This window comes from Ranitomeya variabilis, chromosome 3 (assembly GCF_051348905.1).
Source record: "Ranitomeya variabilis isolate aRanVar5 chromosome 3, aRanVar5.hap1, whole genome shotgun sequence".
NCBI lineage: Eukaryota > Metazoa > Chordata > Amphibia > Anura > Dendrobatidae > Ranitomeya > Ranitomeya variabilis.
Window position 1 is genome coordinate 564,627,323 of NC_135234.1, and position 23,393 is coordinate 564,650,715.

Genomic DNA, 23,393 nt, shown 5'->3' on the forward strand with positions numbered 1-23,393 from the left:
GAAACTCAAGCTGACCGTGACCTAAATCTACCACACAACTAACAGTAGCCAGGGAGCATTCCTACGGCTGCCTAAATGCCACGCGCCAGCCGGAGAACTAACTACGCCTGGAAGAGGAAGCAACAGACCTGGCTTACCTCTAGAGAAATTCCCCAAAGATGATAGTAGCCCCCACATATATTAACGGTGAGTTCAGAGGAAAAGACATACACAGTATGAAGGTAGATTTAGCAAAGCGAGGTCCACTTACTAGATAGAGGAAGGATACAAAAGAGGACTTCACGGTCAGCTGAAAAAACCCTTTCAAAAACCCATCCTGAAATTACTTTAAGACTCCTGTGTCAACTCATGACACAGGAGTGGCAATTTCAGTCCACAAGAGCTTCCAGTAACAGGAAATGACAAAACTGTAAACTGGACAAGAAATACAAAACAGTAAGGACAAGAGTCCACTTAGCTGATCAGCAGACTAGTAGCAGGAACATGCAACTGAATGACTCAGGTTACAATGATGACCGGCAAGGAAGTGACTGGAGAGCAAGGCTAAATAGGGAACTCCCAAAACTGATGGAAGCAGGTGAGCTGAGGCAGAAAAGCACACACAAGTCTCCAGTACCACCAGCCACCACCAGGGGAGCCCAAAAAGCGGATCACAACAGATATCGTTAACAAAATCGTTATGTGTGACTCAGCTTTAACTGTACTGTAATCTCTTATATGTTCTGCAGGACTGTGGTCAATACATGGTGGTAATATCATTGTTGGTCTTTGTATAGAGGGTTTTTTTTAGTAACAGCATGGTCATCTGCTCAGCTTCTCCTACATCCACTATTAGGGTACACCACCATATTTGTAATCAGGGTTACCTGGTTAAGGGCCCACTGAGACATTTCGCCCACTCCCTGAACCAAACCCCTAGCTACACCTCTGGTGAGTATAAGTATTCTTTTAATTTTTACATATCATGTTAATCATGTTCTGTGATTTAGTGAGACTTGAGAGAAAACATTAAGGGACATTAAATAATAACTTTTTTGATGATCGAATTTCCCAGGAAAAAACACACAAATTCGAATTTTGCCTGATCCATTCATATCTACGATACTATGAGAAAATCTGTGGACAGCAGTGACTAATTAATGAATATTGCTTGTTGCACTTACAACACATTTTCTACATTTTATATATTTATATGTTCTAATTTAAAAAAAAAATTCAATATAACTATCAATATATATAATTCTAAAGTCTTCCAATTTTCTCTCAGGCCATTAATCTTTATGTATAGGCTTCCATGCAAATTAGATGATAATCAGCTGAACTTGCCAATTTCAAATGGACCGGACATCCATCTGTTATCTATGTGGTTATCACGGCTCTTCTTCAAAATTGTTGAGGAGAGAAAGGTCAGGCAGTTGTAATATTAGTGTAATATTAGTGCCTGATTATTTAATTTTCAGGGGAGATAAGAGGTGTCTGGCAGCGTCTTTTTTCTCTTTCTCCCTTGAAAATACATGAATGGTTGGCCAAGCTCTCATGTGTCTTGGGGAGTCAAGAGATATAACTGTCCTGTCCTGTAAAAATCACATTTATTTCTTCATCACAGAATTATAATGAAATGTACCACCTATATATAGATGATAAAGTATCCACCATTATCAATAGGAGATGTAACAGCATGCTTTCTCCCTCTGTTAGGGCTGACGGAACGCACCAAATAATATAAAGGAAGCTATAAGGTGCGTTTGCAGCATGGGGTCCACAGTGCAGAGATATTACCTGCTGCTTGGTAATGGCGGACTCTAAATGGCGGTATAATAGAAAACACACACGGATTGACTTCACACGGTACGTAAAAGATGGACCCTGTTGCGTCACAGAGCCACAATACCACAGAATGAATGCTAGAGTTCAGTCACAGGACTCTGCCCAAAGGACACGGTGTTAGAGTCCCTCTTGACCCGCTAGTGCTCAGCACCACATCTGCGGTGCTAGGGAGAAACAATATAATAATAGATCTAGTGCACAGAGTACGAACAGCACCGCTCTGGCGGACGCCACTGACCGCCCTAACTAGGGACTGGAAAGTACACTAATTGCGCACGGAGCCGCACTGGTGAACGCTGCTAAGTTGATGCTGTCAGATTGTGCCTCATGCTGGATGGCACTTAACTGGCGTTAGATAGCTCCAAACTCCCAAACACATACAACAACGCTAGGGAGGGGGATGATTAGGAGCTTTCACCAGATAACATCCACACATCCACACACACACATGATTTCAGTTTATAATAGCGCATGGCCGAGCAGCCATGCGAACCTTTTATAGTTGCAGCCTTCCTGTACCTTGCCAGTGGTCCAATCAGAGCCTCTTGAGGACCTGGGCATGTGACCCACGACCTCCAAAGAGAGGTCGTCCCACTGGCATGCTCAGTAGGCAAAATGCAGGACTTAGTCCTAGGAACGTCTGCTTGCTGCTGACTAATGCTGGTTACAATAGCTGGACCTGAGATAGCAGCAGTATCCAGATGCACAGCATCAGCTTGAGCAAGATGCTGGGACTGACGTCTCTGCTGAGCATGCTCCTCTGTGGCTGGGGAAGAATGGGAGACCGCAGAGGACATGGTTTGAGAATCCCCCTGTGCAGCAACAGGAACTTGATACCTAACCTAAAGCTGCAATAAGCAGAGGAGCCTGAATGTGCTCAATAGGTTCCCAGGTCCTGTCCTCTGGACCATGACCTTTCCAGTCCACCAGTAAGTACTTTTTACAATGTACCAACTTGCACCCAACAATAGTGTTCTCCTCATAATCGTCCATGGACGAACCCGATGTCCCGGAAGATGACTGAGAAAACCAGGACATGTAAATGGGTTTTAAGAGGGACACATGAAAGGTAGCGGTGTACCAAGATGTGGAGGAAGGGCCAGACGGTAGACCACAGGATTGACCTGTTCCGGGATCTTGAAGGGACCTATGTAGCGAGGCACGAACTTAGTGGATTCAACTCGCAGCCTGATGTTACGGGCAGAGAGCCACACTAAGTCACCAGGAGCAAAGGTGAAAGCAGGGCATCGGCGGAGACCCTCATTCTCTCCTTGGAGGCGCGGATGACATCCTGTGTGCAGTCCCAAATGTCACATGCCTCCACCACACAGTCTGCCACCCTAGAGTCGGTGGAAGACACAGGCATGGGCAGATGCTAGCTGTAGTTAAGGAGGAACGGGGTCTGCCCAGTGGAATCAGCTACGGCATTATTCAGCGCAAATTCCGCCCACGGTAGCAAGGATGATCAGTCTTCCTGCCTGTCTGAGACAAAATGTCACAGGTATGTGACCAGGGTCTGGTTGGCAAAGTCTACCAACCCATTAGTCTCGGGATGGTAAGCTGAAGAGAGATTCAGCTCAATGCTCAGTAGACAACAAAGCTCTCTCCAGAACCGAGACGCAAACTGGGGACTCCGGTCACTGACAATTTTGTCAGGCATACCATGTAGGCAAAAAACATGCTAAATGACCAACACCGCCAAAGCCCGTGCAGAAGGTACCCGCAGAAGAGGCACCAGGTGTACCATTTTGGAAAAATGATCGGTGACTACCCAGATAACGGTACCACTACGGGACTTGAGTAAGCCCACCACACACAAAGTCCATCCTGACCATTTCCCAGGGCCTGTCTGCCACCTGCAGGGGGTAAAGTAGCCCAGCAGGCTGTTGCCGAGAAGACCTATTCTTAGCGCAGGAGACACATGCCCAAATATAGTCTCCGATGTCACGGGCAATATGCGGCCACCAATACGTCCTCGCCAGGAGCTCAGATGTCCTCCTGCCTGGTCCCAAAATCTCCACCCACCCTGGACGAGTGAGCCCAAGAGAGATCCTCCTGTTGCAAATTAGGTGGCACAAAGGTCTTGCCCCGGGGGCACAGACTCTATCGAGACTGGAGCCACAGTTCTCAGGCTCTGTGAAGCAACAATTAGCCGAGGCTCCTCCTCCTCCTCTGATGACACTAAGGTGCGGGAGAGAGCATCGGCACGGATGTTCTTCTCCCCGGAAAGAAAATGGAGAGTGAAGTGGAACCAGGAGAAGAACAGGGACCATCTAGCCTGGAGAAAGTTTAGCCGCTGGGCAGTTTGTAAATAAACCAAATTCTTGTGGTCGGTGTACACTTGGAAGGGAAAACGAGCCCCCTCCAGGAGGTGTCTTCACTCCAAAAAAGGCCAACTTCATGGCTAGCACCTCCCTGTCCCCAATGGAATAGTTCCTCTCCATCGGTGAGAAGGTCTTAGAGAAGAAGATGCAAGGATGTTTCCGACCTTGAGCATCCTTTTGGAAGAGGACTGCTCCAGCACCGACAGAAGAGGCATCCACCTCCATAATAAATGGTTTATCAACATCAGGGCGATATAAATTGGGAGCGCCAGTGAAGTGTGACCTGATAGAGAGAAAGGTCTTGGAGACCCTCTCCGACCACAATTTGGGATTAGCTCCCTTCTTGGTGAGGGCAACCAATGGAGCTACCAAAGTTGAGAAGTGGGGAATGAACTGGCGGTAATAGTTAATGAACCCCATAAAGCGCTGCACCACTTTGAGAGAATGGGGTTCCTGCCAGTCCATCACAGCCTGTAGCTTGGCAGGATCCATAGCCAATCCATGGGCAGACACGATGTAGCCCAGGAAAGGCAAGGACTCCTGCTCATACACTTCTCCAACTTGGCATAGATGGAGTTTGCCCATAGGAGGTCAAAGACTTTGCAAACATCTCTCCAGTGAGAGTCAATATCTGGAGAGTAGATGAGACTATCATCCAGATAGACTACGACCGAGGTGGTGAGGATATCCCAGAAGATATTGTTCGCAAAGTCTTGGAAAACGGCCGGGGCATTACAGAGCCCAAAGGGAATCAACAGGTATTCATAGTGCCCGTCCCTGGTGTTAAATGCCATCTTCCATTCGTCCCCCTCACGGATGCGAATCAGGTTGTAAGCAACCCGCAGATCAAGTTTAGTGAAAACCCTCGCTCCCCACAATATATGAAAGAGCTCAGATTTCAGTGGCAGAGGGTACTTGTTCTTCACAGTAATGGTGTTAAGACCACTATAATCTATGCATAGACGTAGTTCTCCGTTCTTTTGCACGAAGAAGAACCCAGCTCCCACGGGTGGCACTGATTTCCTAATGAATCCTCTTGCCAGATTCTCTTGGATGTACTGAGACATTGTCTTCATCTCCGGGAGAGATAGTGGATAGACTCGACTCCAGGGAGGCTCAGCACCAGGCAAGAGGTCAATAGGACAGTCATAGGGGTGGTGAGGCGGAAGGGTCTCCGCCGCCTTCTTGGAGAACACATCCGCATAGGGCCAATAGTACTTGGGGAGAAAGGAAAGATCTGTGGGTACCTCGGTTGTAGCAACCTGAACGCATTCCCTCAGACATCTACCCTCACAAGATTCACTCCATCCCAGAATTCTCCCTGAGGACCACTCTATATGAGGGGAGTGATAACGTAGCCAGGTTATCCCTGAGAGGACCTCATCAATTCCCTCAGGAATGACTAGCAGGGAGATAATCTGATGGGAAGGAGACATGGATAGAGTGAAAGGGATGGTTGCGTGTGTTATCTGTGAGGGCAGTGTCGACCCATTTACCACTCGTACGGTCACTGGATTGGCAAGCATCACCAGGGGTATTGCGTGCTGTTGGGTGAAGGCAGAAGACATGAAGTTGCCCTCCCCCCTGGAATCCACGCAAAGCTCTACCGTGTGAGTGGATGTGCCTATGGTAATTGTCCCCTCGAAGGACAGTTTGGAGGAAAACGCTGCTGTGTCTAGTGAGCCTCCTCCTATGGTCGCAAGACACGGTCGTTTTTCTGACCGCTGGGGACATTTCCTGGCATAATGTCTTGACTACTGGTAGACAGGACAGACCATGGGTACTTAAGCGAACCGGGACTTAGATCATGCTCGAGAGACCTCCATGGCCTCATGGGGCTCGGGCGCCTGATCCACAGATTCCAGAGGTCTGGTGAAGGTGGGAGCCAGCCGAATCCTCTGTCTACACTGGGCTCGCTCCAACCTTCGCTTGTTAAAATGGTGGTCGATGCGAGTGGAGACCGCTATAAGCTCCTCCAGTGTGGCGGGAATCTCCCTAGTGGCCAAAGCATCCTTCACATGGTCAGCCAGCCTCCTCAAAAATACAAGGATGAGGGCTTTAGCCGGCCACACCAGTTCAGATGCTAAATTCCGGAAGTGGACGGCAAAATGGCTGAGCCCTGTGTCAGTGCCAGCAGTTGCAGCGCCATATCATGGGTGACTTGAGGTCCCAAAAATACCTGTTTCAGAGTGCTCAGGAACCGCAGAGCACTCTGCACCGCATGATCGTCACGCTCTCACAGCGGCATAGCCCACTCCAATGCCCTGTCTGACAAGAGAGATATAATGAATCCCACTTTAGCCTGCTCTGAGAGGAAACATGCAGCTAGGAGCTCAAGGTGTATCGCACACTGGCTTGCAAATCCCCTACATGACTTGCTATCGCCAGAGTACTTATCTGGCAATGGGAGGCGGGATAAGGTCAAAGCAGGGGTGGCAGTGGACAAACTAACTGCAGCCAACCTGCCCTCCAGCTGCTGGATATACTGCTGCAGTCGCTGTTTGTCCGCCATTACTAGCCAGACCCTGGCGCTAGTATAATGTTAGGGCTGGCGGAATGCACCAAATAATATAAAGGAAGCTATAAGGTGCGTTCGCAGCACAGGGTCCACTGTGTAGTGATATTACCTGCTGCTCAGTTATGGCGGACTGTATATGGTGGTATAATAGAAAACACACACGGGTTAACTTCACCCGGTATGTAAAAGACAGACCCTGTTGCATCACAGAGCCGCAATACCGCAGAATGAACGCTAGCGTTCGGTCACAGGACTCTGCCCCAAGGTCTGCGGTGCCAGGGAGAAACTAAATAATAATAGATCTAGCGCACAGAGTGGGCGCAACATCGCTCTGACAGATGCCACTAACCACCCTAGCTAGGAACTAGAAAGCGCACTAGTTGCGCACGGCGCCGCACTGGCGAATGACGCTGTAAGATTGTGCCTCGTGCTGGATATCACTTAACTGGCGCTATACAGCTCCAAACTCCCAACCACATACAACAATGCTAGGGAGGGGGATGATTAGGAGCTTTCACCATACATACACACATCCACACACACACAATTTCAGTTTATACTAGCGCATGGCCGAGCAGCCATGCAAACCTTTTATAGGTGCAGCCTACCGGGACCTTGCCAGTGGTCCAATTGGAGCCGCTTGAGGACCTGGGCATGTGTCCACCGACCTTCAAAGAGAGGTTGTCCCACGGGCATGCTCAGTAGGCAAAAAGCAGGACTTAGTCCCAGGAAAGTCTGCTCGCTGCTAACTAATGCTGGTTATAATAGTTGGACGTGAGGTGGCAGCAGTAATTAGATGTGCAGTAGCCAGATGCACAACATCAGTTTGAGCACGACGCTGGGACCGACGTAAATAATATGTATCGCTACTTGGTTTCAATTATGACAAAATTATATAGCTGTTACATTCTCTTTAATATGCTACATACTAAGAACTGTAAAATAACCTAGAATGTAAAATATAAATATATATTTGTTAAGATAACAAATTAACTTAGTTCTGCTACAGATAAGTGCTCAAATAAGTACAACACAAAATCCATTATACATTTTAATGTCAATACAATTTTTCAGCCCCCCCCCCACAAATTTTGTCTTTACCCAAGTTACTGATTATCTACCATCTACACTGTGTTCCAAATTATTATGCAAATAATATTTCCTCATATTTTCTCTAGATTACCTATCTGAATTGCAGTCATTGTTATTTTCCAGTCATCTACTATTCTAGTATAATTGCAATGTTTTGGAACAAACTGCCTATGAAAACAGTATCTTTTTAAAAAAATAAACACTAAAAATGCATGTTCCAAATTATTGTGCACAGCAGAGTTTTCAACCTTTTTTTTTTTACTTTGAACAAAAAAATGGTCAATTGTGAAGTTATAATCATTATCAGCTTATTACAAAATGAAATCAAACAGTTTTCAAGTGAAAACTTTAATCTAGGTGATGTTACATTTGCACATAGGACCCCTTGTTCGAAAGAAGCTTCTGAACTCTCTCGTCCATTGAATTTGTCAGTTTTTGGATGGTTTCTACTTCAATTGTTTTGCATGTGGACAGAATACCCTCCCAGAGCTGTTGCTTAGATGTGAACTGCCTCCCGCCATCATAGACACTCCTTTTGATGATGCTCCAGAGGTTCTCAATGGGGTTGAGGTCAGGGGAAGATGGTGGCCACACTGTCATGGTTCTCAATGGCAAGAGACCGTAGTAAAGCATACAAAAGGACTACTGTCATGGTTCTCAATGGCAAGAGACCGTAGTAAAGCATACAAAAGGACTAGCTCTTGGAAGATGGGAACTCGAGCTGACTGTGAGCTAAACCTACCGCACAACTAACAGTGGCCGGGTAGCGTGCCTACGTTTTATCCCTAGACGCCCAGCGCCAGCCGGAGAACTGACTGACCCTAGCAGAGGAAAATACAGACCTGGCTTACCTCTAGAGAAATTTTCCCCAAAAGGCAGACAGTAGCCCCCACATATAATGTCGGTGATTTTAGAGGAAATTGACATACGAAGTATGAAGATAGGTTTAGCAAATTGAGGTCCGCTTACTAGATAGTAGGAAGACAGAAAAGGGAACTACACAGTCAGCTGAAAACCCTTTCAAAACACCATCCTGAAATTACTTTAAGACTCTAATATCAACTCATGACACCAGAGTGGCAATTTCAGCTCACAAGAGCTTCCAGCCTCAGAAATATTCAAACACAGAGAACTGGAACAAAAATGCAAAACAAACTTAGGACTACAAGTCCAACTTAGCTGATAGTAGTCTAGGAGCAGGAACATGCAACAGAAAGGCTTCTGGTAACATTGTTGGCCGGCATAGAAATGACTGAGGAGCAAGGCTAAATAGACAACTCCCACATCCTGATGGAAACAGGTGAACAGAGGCGAACGAAGCACACAAGTTCAGTACCACCAGTGACCACCGGGGGAGCCCAGAAACCAAATTCACAACAGTACCCCCCCCTCAAGGAGGGGGCACCGAACCCTCACCAGAACCACCAGGGCGATCAGGATGAGCCCTATGAAAGGCACGGACCAAATCGGAGGCATGAACATCAGAGGCTGTCACCCAAGAATTATCCTCCTGACCGTAGCCCTTCCACTTGACCAGATACTGAAGTCTCCGTCTGGAAACACGGGAGTCCAAGATCTTCTCGACAACGCACTCCAACTCACCCTCAACCAACACCGGAGCAGGAGGCTCAACGGAAGGCACAACCGGTACCTCATACCTGCGCAACAATGACCGATGGAAGACATTATGAATAGAAAAAGATGCAGGGAGGTCCAAACGAAAGGACACAGGGTTAAGAATCTCCAATATCTTGTACGGGCCGATGAACCGAGGCTTAAACTTAGGAGAAGAAACCTTCATAGGGACAAAACAAGAAGACAACCACACCAAGTCCCCAACACAAAGACGAGGACCAACACGACGACGGCGGTTGGCAAAATGCTGAGTCTTCTCCTGGGACAACTTCAAATTGTCCACCACATGCCCCCAAATCTGATGCAACCTCTCCACCACAGCATCCACTCCAGGACAATCCGAAGACTCCACCTGACCGGAAGAGAAACGAGGATGAAACCCCGAATTACAGAAGAAAGGAGAAACCAAGGTGGCAGAACTAGCCCGATTATTGAGGGCAAACTCCGCCAAGGGCAAAAAGGCAACCCAATCATCCTGATCCGCAGACACAAAACACCTCAAATAAGTCTCCAAGGTCTGATTAGTTCGCTCGGTCTGGCCATTAGTCTGAGGATGGAAAGCAGACGAAAAAGACAAATCAATGCCCATCCTAGCACAGAACGCTCGCCAAAATCTAGACACGAATTGGGTTCCCCTGTCAGACACGATATTCTCCGGAATACCATGCAAGCGAACCACATTTTGAAAAAACAGAGGAACCAGCTCGGATGAGGAAGGCAATTTAGGCAAGGGGACCAAATGGACCATCTTAGAGAAACGGTCACACACCACCCAGATGACAGACATCTTCTGAGAAACAGGGAGATCAGAAATAAAATCCATGGAGATGTGAGTCCAAGGCCTCTTCGGAATAGGCAAAGATAACAACAATCCACTAGCCCGAGAACAACAAGGCTTGGCCCGAGCACAAACATCACAAGACTGCACAAAACCTCGCACATCTCGCGACAGGGAAGGCCACCAGAAGGACCTAGCCACCAAATCCCTGGTACCAAAGATTCCAGGATGACCAGCTAACGTAGAAGAATGGACCTCCGAGATGACTCTACTGGTCCAATCATCAGGAACAAACATTCTACCAGGCGGGCAACGATCAGGTCTATCCGCCTGAAACTCCTGCAAGACCCGTCGCAAGTCTGGGGAAACAGCAGATAATATCACTCCATCCTTAAGGATACCTGTAGGTTCAGAATTACCAGGGGAATCAGGCTCAAAACTCCTAGAAAGGGCATCCGCCTTCACATTTTTAGAACCCGGTAGGTAAGAAACCACAAAATTAAACCGAGAGAAAAATAACGACCAGCGCGCCTGTCTAGGATTCAGGCACCTGGCAGACTCCAGATAAATCAGATTCTTGTGGTCAGTCAATACCACCACCTGATGTCTAGCCCCCTCAAGCCAATGACGCCACTCCTCAAAAGCCCACTTCATAGCCAAGAGCTCCCGATTACCAATATCATAATTTCGCTCAGCGGGCGAAAATTTACGAGAAAAGAACGCGCAAGGTCTCATCACGGAGCAGTCGGAACTTTTCTGCGACAAAACCGCCCCAGCTCCGATTTCTGAAGCGTCGACCTCAACCTGAAAAGGAAGAGCAACATCAGGCTGACGCAACACAGGGGCGAAAGAAAAGCGGCGCTTAAGCTCCCGAAAGGCCTCCACAGCAGCAGGGGACCAATCAGCAACATCAGCACCCTTCTTAGTCAAATCAGTCAACGGTTTAGCAACATCAGAAAAACCAGTTATAAATCGACGATAAAAATTAGCAAAGCCCAAAAACTTCTGAAGGCTCTTAAGAGAAGAGGGTTGCGTCCAATCACAAATAGCCTGAACCTTGACAGGGTCCATCTCAATGGAAGAGGGGGAAAAAATGTACCCCAAAAACGAAATCTTTTGAACCCCAAAAACGCACTTCGAACCCTTTACACACAAGGAATTAGAGCGCAAAACCTGAAAAACCCTCCTGACCTGTTGGACATGAGAGTCCCAGTCGTCCAAAAAAATCAAAATATCATCCAGATACACAATCATAAATTTATCCAAATATTCACGGAAAATGTCATTCATAAAAGACTGAAAGACTGAAGGGGCATTTGAAAGACCAAAAGGCATTACTAAATACTCAAAATGGCCCTCAGGCGTATTAAATGCGGTTTTCCACTCATCCCCCTGCTTAATTCGCACTAAATTATACGCCCCACGAAGATCAATCTTAGAGAACCACTTGGCCCCCTTTATTCGAGCAAACAAATCAGTAAGCAGTGGCAAAGGATACTGATATTTAACCGTGATTTTATTCAAAAGCCGATAATCAACACACGGCCTCAAAGAGCCATCTTTTTTAGATACAAAGAAAAAACCGGCTCCTAAGGGAGATGACGAAGGACGAATATGTCCCATTTCCAAGGACTCCTTAATATATTCCCGCATAGCAGCATGTTCCGGCACAGATAGATTAAATAAACGACCCTTTGGAAACTTACTGCCCGGAATCAGATCTATTGTACAATCGCAATCTCTGTGCGGAGGTAGTGAACCAAGTTTAGGCTCCTCAAAAACGTCACGATAATCAGATAAAAATTCCGGAATCTCAGAGGGAATAGATGACGAAATGGAAACCAAAGGTACGTCCCCATGAGTCCCCTGACATCCCCAGCTTAACACAGACATTGCTTTCCAGTCGAGGACTGGGTTATGAGATTGCAGCCATGGCAATCCAAGCACCAACACATCATGTAGATTATACAACACAAGGAAGCGAATAATCTCCTGGTGATCCGGATTAATACGCATAGTTACTTGTGTCCAGTATTGTGGTTTATTACTAGCCAATGGCGTGGAGTCAATACCCTTCAGAGGTATAGGAACTTCCAGAGGCTCTAAATTAAACCCACAGCGTTTGGCAAAGGACCAATCCATAAGACTCAAAGCGGCGCCAGAGTCGACATAGGCGTCCGCGGTAATAGACGATAAAGAGCAAATCAGGGTCACAGATAGAATAAACTTGGACTGTAAAGTACCAATTGAAACAGACTTATCAACCTTCTTAGTACGTTTAGAGCATGCTGATATAACATGAGTTGAATCGCCACAATAGAAGCATAACCCATTTTTTCGCCTAAAATTCTGTCGTTCGCTTCTGGACAGAATTCTATCACATTGCATAATCTCTGGCGCCTTCTCAGTAGACACCGCCAAATGGTGCACAGGTTTGCGCTCCCGCAAACGCCGATCAATCTGAATAGCCATTGTCATGGACTCATTCAGACCTGCAGGCACAGGGAACCCCACCATAACATCTTTAATGGCATCAGAGAGACCCTCTCTGAAATTCGCCGCCAGGGCGCACTCATTCCACTGAGTAAGCACAGACCACTTACGAAATTTTTGGCAGTATATTTCAGCCTCATCTTGCCCTTGAGACAGGGCCATCAAGGCTTTTTCAGCCTGAATCTCTAAATGAGGTTCCTCATAAAGCAACCCCAAAGCCAGGAAAAACGCATCCACATTGAGCAACGCAGGATCCCCTGGTGCCAAAGCAAATGCCCAATCCTGAGGGTCGCCCCGGAGCAAGGAAATTACAATCCTGACCTGCTGTGCAGGATCTCCAGCGGAGCGAGATCTCAGAGACAAAAATAATTTACAATTATGTTTGAAATTCTGGAAGCGAGATCTATCCCCGGAGAAAAATTCAGGCAAAGGTACTCTAGGTTCAGATATAGGAGCATGAATTACAAAATCCTGTAAACTTTGAACCTTCATAGCGAGATTATTCAAACCTGTAGCTAAACTCTGAGGATCCATTTTCATCAGGTGAAATCAGAACCATTCAAGGATTAGAAGGAGAGAGAGACGAAGGCTGCAGTAAGCAGAGATGCTAGTGAATCAACTAATGAGCAAACTCAGGAAAAAAAAAAATTCTCTGCAGACTTCTTTTCTCTCCTTTCTTCTGCCAATTATTTTAACCCTTGGCCGGCCAAACTGTCATGGTTCTCAATGGCAATAGACCGTAGTAAAGCATACAAAAGGACTACTGTCATGGTTCTCAATGGCAAGAGACCGTAGTAAAGCATACAAAAGGACTAGCTCTTGGAAGATGGGAAATCGAGCTGACTGTGAGCTAAACCTACTGCACAACTAACAGTGGCCGGGTAGCGTGCCTACGTTTCATCCCTAGACGCCCAGCGCCAGCCGGAGAACTGACTGACCCTAGCAGAGGAAAATACAGACCTGGCTTACCTCTAGAGAAATTTTCCCCAAAAGGCAGACAGTAGCCCCCACATATAATGTCGGTGATTTTAGAGGAAATTGACATACGAAGTATGAAGATAGGTTTAGCAAATTGAGGTCCGCTTACTAGATAGTAGGAAGACAGAAAAGGGAACTACACAGTCAGCTGAAAACCCTTTCAAAACACCATCCTGAAATTACTTTAAGACTCTAATATCAACTCATGACACCAGAGTGGCAATTTCAGCTCACAAGAGCTTCCAGCCTCAGAAATATTCAAACACAGAGAACTGGAACAAAAATGCAAAACAAACTTAGGACTACAAGTCCAACTTAGCTGATAGTAGTCTAGGAGCAGGAACATGCAACAGAAAGGCTTCTGGTAACATTGTTGGCCGGCATAGAAATGACTGAGGAGCAAGGCTAAATAGACAACTCCCACATCCTGATGGAAACAGGTGAACAGAGGCGAACGAAGCACACAAGTTCAGTACCACCAGTGACCACCGGGGGAGCCCAGAAACCAAATTCACAACACCACACCAAAAGTTTGTCCTCTTTTATGCCCATAGCAGCCAGAGATGCAGATGTGTTTTTTGCAGCAAGAGACGGTGCATTATCATGCATGAAAATGATCTTGCTGCGGAAAGCACGGTTCTTCCTCTTGAACCATGGCAGGAAGTGTTGTTTTAGAAACTCCGCATAGATTATGGAGTTTATCTTTACCCCTTCAGGGATCATAAAGGGGCCTACAATCCCTCTCCCCATGATTCCAGCCCAAAACATTACTCCACCTCCTCCTTGTTGGCGCCTTAGCCGTGTTTTCATGGGGTGTCCATCAACCAGCCATCCTCCACTCCATCCATCTGGACCATCGAGCATTGCACGGCACTCATCGGTGAACAAAACAGTTTGGAAGTCAGTCTTCATGTATCGTTTGGCCCACTGGAGCCATTTCTGCTTGTGTGCAGTGGATAGAGGTGGTCGACAGGATGGCTTACGCACCTCTGAAGGACCCTGCATCTTGTTGTTCTGGGGACGTTGGAGGCACCAGCAGCTTCAAAAACTTGTCTGCTGCTATGACAAGCATTTTTGCAGCTGCTCTCTTAACCTTACGCAATTGCCTGTTGGAAAGAGTCCTCAATTTTTCCTTATCAGCACGCACACGTGTGTGCTGGGAATCAGCTACATACTTCTTGATTGTGCGATGATCACCATGGAGTGTCTTGGCAATGTTGATTGTAGTCATGCCTTGACCTAAATACTCCACAATTTGTTGCTTCTCAGCAGCCGACACATCCTTTTTCTTTCCCATTTTGGCAAAAAATGTAGGCTGCTTAATAATGTGGAACAGCCTTCTTAAGTAGTCTTTCCTTTATTTGGACACACCTGCCAAACTAGCTTGCACAGGTATCTGCACTTGCTTTCAGTAATATAAAGAGCCCTGACACACATCACCATCAATGAGTTTAAATGACAAACAAAAAAATTCTATCCTTATCACTCCTAAACTCTTTGTGCATAATAATTTGGAACACAGTGTAGATAAAATCTTACTTACCGTATATACTCGAGTATAAGCTGACCCGAGTATAAGCCGAGGTATCTAATTTTACCGCAAAAACTGTGTATGCACGGCTCCAACCCTATCCTTGTATGCATCATGGCTCCATCCCTATCCTTCTATGCATGGCTCCATCCCTATCCGTGTATGCATGACTCGATCCCTATCCTTGTATGCATGGCTCCATCCCTATCCGTGTATGCAGGACCACATCCTTATCCTGGTATGATTGGCCCCCATCAAAAAAGATAAAAAAGTAAACCATTATACCTACCTTCCTGCACTCCCTCATAGCGTAGCACGTGGCAGGGACTTCATGGCCTGCTCACAAACAGAGAACAGATACCGTAATACCCACCGCTCCCCACGCACGGACAGTTTCAGCCGCCGGGCGGTCACGTGCATTTGAATGGAGAGAGGTGAATATTCATTTCTCTTAAGTTGCAGGCAGCTGCAGGAGCCGGCTGCTGCGGCTGACACTGTGCGCGCTATTACAGAGAAATTAATATTTATTGCCAGTGGAGTGAATATACATTTCTCTTTAGCAGCGGGAACAGGAGTTAGCCACAGCAACCAGCTCCTGCCTCCTATGGCCCGCTGCTACGCCGCTGTTGCTCCCCCTTTATCTTCTGGACACCTCACTTGAGTATAAGCCAATGGGGGTGATTTCAGCACAAAAAAATATGCTGAAAAACGTGGCTTAAACACGAGTATATACAGTAACTGATAATAATGGTAACTAGGAAACATAAGAATTTGTTAATAGGATCCCTCAAAGACAGTAGACTAAGTAATTAGTTACAGTTGTATTGGCACCGACTGTACTGTGCGTACAATTATTAGGCAATTTATATTTTTGATGATTAATTTTATTACTGAGCAACTACAGTTCTGTCAATCAATCCAAAAGGGTAATAACCTTGAAAAATCAATATTTAAAAAAGCAAAAGTGAGGTTTTGTCTTTCTTAGGATAATATCTGTGTGCAGACTTGTTGGGCAACTATTAGTGTGCAGAATTATTATGCAACTAAATTAAAAAATGTAAATTTTCCCATCCCAATTGTTTATTTTCATCTGTTAAAGCGAAAATAATAACCAAACAACTCAAAATGTACAAAAATACTTTTCTGACATTTCCATAAAAAAAATTAGTGACCAATATAGCCAGCCTTATTTTCAATAACAGTCATAAGCCTTTCATCCATGGAGTCTGTCAACTTCCTAATCTGTTAACATTCAACTTTTTAGACAGCAGCAATGAGATGCTGTTCAGAGAGGTTAATTGATTTCTTCACCTTTAGGCAGGCCCACATTCTCAATAAGGTTCATGTCAGGAGAGGAAGGGGCTATGTCATTCTTTCACCTTTAAGGCCTTCACTGGTTATCCAAGCAGTGGAGTACTTCAATTTATGCAATGAAGCATTGTCCTGCATAAAAATCATAGTTTTCTTGAAGATGTAGACTTTTTTTCTGTACCACTGCTTGAAGAAAGTATCTTCTAAAAACTAGTAGTAGGGTTGGGAGTCGATTTTGAGTCAACCTTCAACTTGAAAATGTCCAACTAGCTCATCTTTATTAATACCAGCCCATAGCAGTACCTCACCTTAATCTTGCTAAGGTGAGGTCTATGCCTTTTACTAATCCAGCCACGGGCCCATACATCTGGTCTATTAAGAGTCACTTTCATCTCATCAATTCATAAAACCTTTTGAAAAATCTGTCTTTGGACATTTCTTGGACCAGTCTTGAAATTTTAACTTCTGTGTCTTGTTCCGTGGTGGTCGGGTTCAGCGCTCCTTTCCTTGGCCATGTCTCTGAGGACTGAACACTTTGTACTTCTGGGCACTCTAGGTAAGTTGCAGTTCTAGTATATGACGGCACTGGAGGATAATGGGTTACTGGTCACTTCATGTTTGAGTCTTCTAAAATCTTTGGCAGTTAATGTGCATCTTTTTTGTTATCTCGTTGACTATTTACAACAAAACGTTTGATGATTCTGTGATTGCACCCCAATATCTCAGCAATTTCAAGAGTGCTGAATCCCTCTGTATGACTTCTTACAATTTTTTACTTTTCAATCAGATAATCTTGTTTTTGGCCCATCTTGTCTAAGAAAAACAAGCTGTTTAATAATTCTGCACACATTGATAAAGGGTATTGATGTCCTTAGGTTCCACGCTCCATCATTACACAAATACATAGCACCTGATCTGCTTCACCGAATAAGCATTCACATTTCTACATTTTAGAGTTGGAAAATCTGCTTTAAAATTATGATATGATCAAAATACTCACTGGCCCAATAATTGTGCACACAGTGTATGTTTAGCAATGGAGAAAAGGCTTCTTCTATATTGATTAGGATAAGAATCTCTGACATATGTTGACCCAACAGAAAGAGTAATTATTTATTCAGAGAAACTTGTGGATCAAGGCAAAACAGTCCAGGAAATTTCCTGGAATAAGCAGGTCAATACTTTTTATGACACCAGTAAGATTTAAGGAATGGAAAATAAATTATCAGGCTTCATGCACATTGGTATCAAGGCTTTTGATTTTAAATGGTCCATGATGGAGGACCTGTTTGGATTATTTTCGCTTTTCAATCTCATAATTTATACATGGTGGCCCAGGGGTTAGCACTGTTTCTTTGCAGTCCTGGGATCTAATCCCACCAATCACAATAACTGCAAGGCAAGAAGTTTGTATGTTCTCCATGTATTTGCTTGGGTTTCCTCCGCACACTCCAAAGACATGCTGTGCTAATAAAGAATTTAGATTGTGAATCACAATGGTGGCTATATAAATATGCAAAATAAATAAATACCGTATTTTCCTGTGTATAAGATGACTTTTTAACCCTGAAAATCTTCTCAAAAGTTGGGGGTCGTCTTATACTTCGGGTATGGCAAGTGTGGAGCTCTGAGGTCGCCGCATATGGTACAGGGAGCGGTCCCGGATGGTTCCCAGGGTCTGGAGGAGAGGAGACTCTCTTTCAGGCCCTGGGATCCATATTCGTGTAAAAAAAACAAGAATAAAAATAAAAAATATGGATATACTTACCTTCCGACGGCCCCCGGAGTTCTGCTGGTTCTCAGCGGTGCATGCGGCTGCTTCCATTCCCAGGGATGCATTGTGCACCGTGAAGAACCTTTGTGATGTCGCAGTCATGTGACCGTGATGTCACAAAGTTCCTTAGCGGCACGCAATGCATCGCGGAGAGCCGAGAGAACTCCGGGGGCTGACGGAAGGTAAGTATATCCATATTTTGTATTTTTATTCTTTTTTTTTTTACATGAATATGGATCCCAGGGCCCAAAGGAGAGTCTCCTCTCCTCCAGACCCTGGGAACCTTCCAGGACCGCTCCCTGCATACACCGTATAAGACGACACCCGGTGTATAAGATGACCCCAAAAAAGTTGGGGGTCGTCTTATATGCCCAGTCATCTTATACGCCGTAAATTACGGGTAATAATCTATTGAGACCTTCAAGTTTCCATTTTCTCTCACTGAATAGAAAAATTTAGCATGCCGCGTTATTTTATGCTATTGTGAACAGCGAGTTGGACCATGACTAACTTTTCTGTTTTTGCTTGGAATTCACATTCCATTCACACGCCATTATGAAATCTAATGCATAATGTCATTGTCAGATATGATATTGGAGCACCCTATTTAATGGCACAGGGGTCTGAAAAATAAGGGGGTCCACTTCCATTTCCAAAGCATCAAGCAGCATCAAAAACACATTATTAGACTGCGAAGGGCCCAAATACTGTTTTTGCACAAGGGTCCTCTTCTTTCTGTTTCCTCCCCTGCATAAAGGTTATTGTTGTCATTGTCTGTGATAATTTGAATATAACAATTTATTAAAATATATATTTTTTTCTATGTTCTAAGCAAAAGTAAACCTCCAAAAATATAAACATGCAGCAAAGGTTGTTCACATGAAAAATGCTTTTCACACAACAGAATTAGTGCTACTCAGCAAATTAAATCATATCTGTAATCCCCATTTAGTTTAATAGAACCGTCAGCAAAACTAATATTAATATAAGCAGTCAGCATCAGCAGACATCCTAAAAAAGCCAAGATTGTTGGGCAAGGATTTACAATTTGGAGAATAAAAGTGGCAAAGAATTGTACTAATAAGTCGTCCAAAGTAGCCATTCATATTTAGGTATAAGTCAAAAAGGGAAAGTGGCTTATTAAAAAAATAATTTGAAATGGAGGGCATGAAACATTGTGGACATTTCTGCATAGAATGTATTTTACCTACTATTTCTTGCACAGGAAATCTAAAATTACAAATGTCTTACGTGTTTTTAAAACGTTGGAAGACTTCTCCCGCTTTTATTCTTGAGTGCTTGGCCAATGTAAACATAATGTTACCACGCTGTCCTTCTAACAAAGAGAAAAATTTAGCCGAGTATCAGTGCTAAACTGAATGTTAACAGTGCCCAAGGAAATGTAAGCATTTGCCATAAACTTGTAGAAAAGAGCGGATATTAACAGGAGACTGCAAGTTTCAGCACTTTTCTACAAATGCACTGTGATAACTCCTTTCCAGTTTTTTTTGGCAGCAAAAGAGGACAGGTGGGCGCCTTCAGGTGATATGTGCGGACAGATTGATTGAATTATTCCACCCCGGGAGATTAATGTGTTACCTCAGCAACCTGTTCACATTCCAGTAAGCCAGTCACATTGTTTATGACCACGCTTTTTAATATTCACCACGAGTTCATATTTAAATATGTATTTATGCAAATTCTTGGGTCCCAATAGATGCTGTGTCCTATACATTCAATGGATTTGCAGTTTTTCATTACTGACCATGGCTCAAACTGCTAAAAGAAATGCAAAATGTTGGAAGGCTTATAATTAAAAAAAAAGTTATACATTTAGTAATTAAAAAATATTTTTTTAACAATTAATTTTATCAATTTATTCATCCACAGCACCTTGCAAAAAGGCAATATCTCCATAAGACTCTGTATTTTGTGCCAGAAGAATTGACACAGTATGGAATATTGTTTATAGATTCTATATGAATTGTGGGTTAAATACGGAAAATCCGCCGGTAAAAAAAGCACTTGCGTTTTTAGTCGGTTCACAAGCAGATTGGTTTAAAACAAGACATACTTAAAGTTTATATGCTTACTAATACTGAGGTAAAATACTAACCAAATATTGAATGTCTTTGTGGTAATTTTCCTGATGAAGGGGTCAGATAGACCTTTAGAAACGTCTCTAAGAAGGTCGCGTTGGCGGCCCGTGGATCTGCAGCAGCCGATACACACATGCTTTTGCTTTATGCCATCAGGTGAGCAGCTCCTTGTTAAAAACTACAATTAATCCAAAGGATAAGACCCTATTTGCGCTTTTTTATCTCCTTAATTTACTATAATACATACTAGAAATAGGCCCAATGCTATCGCATCGGGAGTGCGCTATTCCCCACACAGGTGCAATAACAGCCGCGTCGTTACCGCGCATGCGCGGGTAGAGTGGGTAGAGCACGCAGTTGTGGCTGTTACTGCGCATGCGTGGGAATAGTGGAGGTTCACCACTATTGCGGCCATGGACTGCGCCTGCGCAGTGACACTGCCATGGTGCCTTATGGGATTCGGGGACAGCGACCGGAAGTCCCAACTGGCGATTATATATATATAGATATGCACACTGGTTCATAGAGCAAGTAAAATACATTTTTTATTTTTAGATCCCTCTAATATTCCTATGTGGTTTAGGATCTTACTTGCAGCAGAAGGTGTGTTAACACTAGAGCCGATATATAACCTTTGAATTATAGTACATAATAGGTGCAGAAATACATGTTGCATTCTCGTGCGGTCGCCGGGCACGTCAAAACACCGCATGCGGATGCATCCGCATACAACGCATGTCCCTGCATTCCCAATGTTAAAGATAGGTACGCAGGATGATGCAGGATGAATGCGGAAGTAGGCGGAGCTTAAGGGAGGAAGTGCACAGCCATACGCAGACCATCCAAACGCAAGTATGAACCCGGCCTAACACAGTTACATTACATAGTTACATAGTTACATAGTTATTAAGGTTGAAGGAAGACTTTAAGTCCATAGTTCAACCCATAGCCTAAGCTAACATGCCCTAACATGTTGATCCAGGGGAAGGCAAAAAAAAACCATGTGGTAAGAGTAAGCTCCACCATGGGGAAAAAAATTCCTTCCCGACCCCACATACGGCAATCAGACTAGTTCCCTGGATCAACGCCCTATCAAGGAATCTAGTGTATATACCCTGTAACATTATACTTTTCCAAAAAGGCATCCAGTCCCCTCTTAAATTTAAGTAATGAATCACCCATTACAACATCATACGGCAGAGAGTTCCATAGTCTCACTGCTCTTACAGTAAAGAACCCACGTCTGTTATTATGCTTAAACCTTTTTTCCTCCAGACGTAGAGGATGCCCCCTTGTCCCTGTCACCGGTCTATGATTAAAAAGATCATCAGAAAGGTCTTTGTACTGTCCCCTCATATATTTATACATTAACATAAGATCACCCCTTAGCCTTCGTTTTTCCAAACTAAATAGCCCCAAGTGTAATAACCTATCTTGGTATTGCAGACCTCCCAGTCCTCTAATAACCTTGGTTGCTCTTCTCTGCACCTGCTCTAGTTCAGCTATGTCTTTCTTATACACCGGAGACCAGAACTGTGCACAGTATTCTAAGTGTGGTCGCACTAGTGACTTGTATAGAGGTAAAATTATGTTCTCCTCATGAGCATCTATGCCTCTTTTAATGCATCCCATTATTTTATTTGCCTTTGTAGCAGCTGCCTGACACTGGCCACTGAATATGAGTTTGTCATCCACCCATACACCCAGGTCCTTTTCATTGACAGTTTTACCCAGAGTTTTAGAATTAAGCACATAGTTATACATCTTATTACTTCTACCCAAGTGCATGACCTTACATTTATCCCCATTAAAGCTCATTTGCCATTTATCAGCCCAAGCTTCTAGTTTACATAAATCATCCTGTAATACAAAATTGTCCTCCTCTGTCTTGATTACCCTGCAGAGTTTAGTGTCATCTGCAAATATTGAAATTCTACTCTGAATGCCCCCTACAAGGTCATTAATAAATATGTTAAAAAGAAGAGGGCCCAATACTGACCCCTGTGGTACCCCACTGCTTACTGCGACCCAGTCCGAGTGTGCTCCATTAATAACCACCCTTTGTTTCCTATCCCTGAGCCAGCTCTCAACCCACTTGCACATATTTTCCCCTATCCTCATTATTCTCATTTTATGTATCAACCTTTTGTGTGGCACCGTATCAAAAGCTTTTGAAAAGTCCATATACACTACATCCACTGGGCTCCCTTGGTCCAGTCCAGAATTTACCTCTTCATAGAAGCTGATCAAATTAGTCTGACATGAACGGTCCCTAGTAAACCCGTGCTGATACTGGGTTATGAATGCCCTCCTGGATTTTACCCACAGTAGAGGTTAAGCTTACTGGCCTATAAATTCCGAGTTCAGTTTTTGTCCCCTTTTTAAATATTGGCACCACATTTGCTATACGCCAGTCCTGTGGTACAGACCCTGTTATTATGGACTCTTTAAAGATTAAAAATAACGGTCTATCAATGACTGTACTTAGATCCTGCAGTACTCGGGGGTGTTTCCCATCCGGGCCCGGAGATTTGTCAATTTTAGTGATTTTTAGACGCCGCCGTACTTCCTGCTGGGTTAAGCAGGTAACATTTAATTGGGAATTTTTATCACTAGTCATATTGGCTGCCATGGGATTTTCTTTTGTAAATACTGATGAAAAAAAGTCATTTAGCAGATTGGCTTTTTCCTCATCCTCATCCACCATTTCACCCAGACTATTTTTAAGGGGGCCAACACTATCATTTTTTAGTTTCTTACTATTTATGTAGTTAAATAATATTTTGGGGTTATTTTTGCTCTCTCTGGCAATGAGTCTCTCTGTCTCAATCTTTGCTACCTTGATTTGCTTTTTACAGAATTTATTTAATTTTCTATATTTATTTAATGCCTCATCACTACCTACTTCATTTAATTCTCTAAATGCTTTCTTTTTGTCACTTATTGCGCCCCTTACAGCTCTATTTAGCCATATTGGTTTCCTCCTATTTCTAGTATGTTTATTCCCATACGGTATATACTGTGCACAGGTCC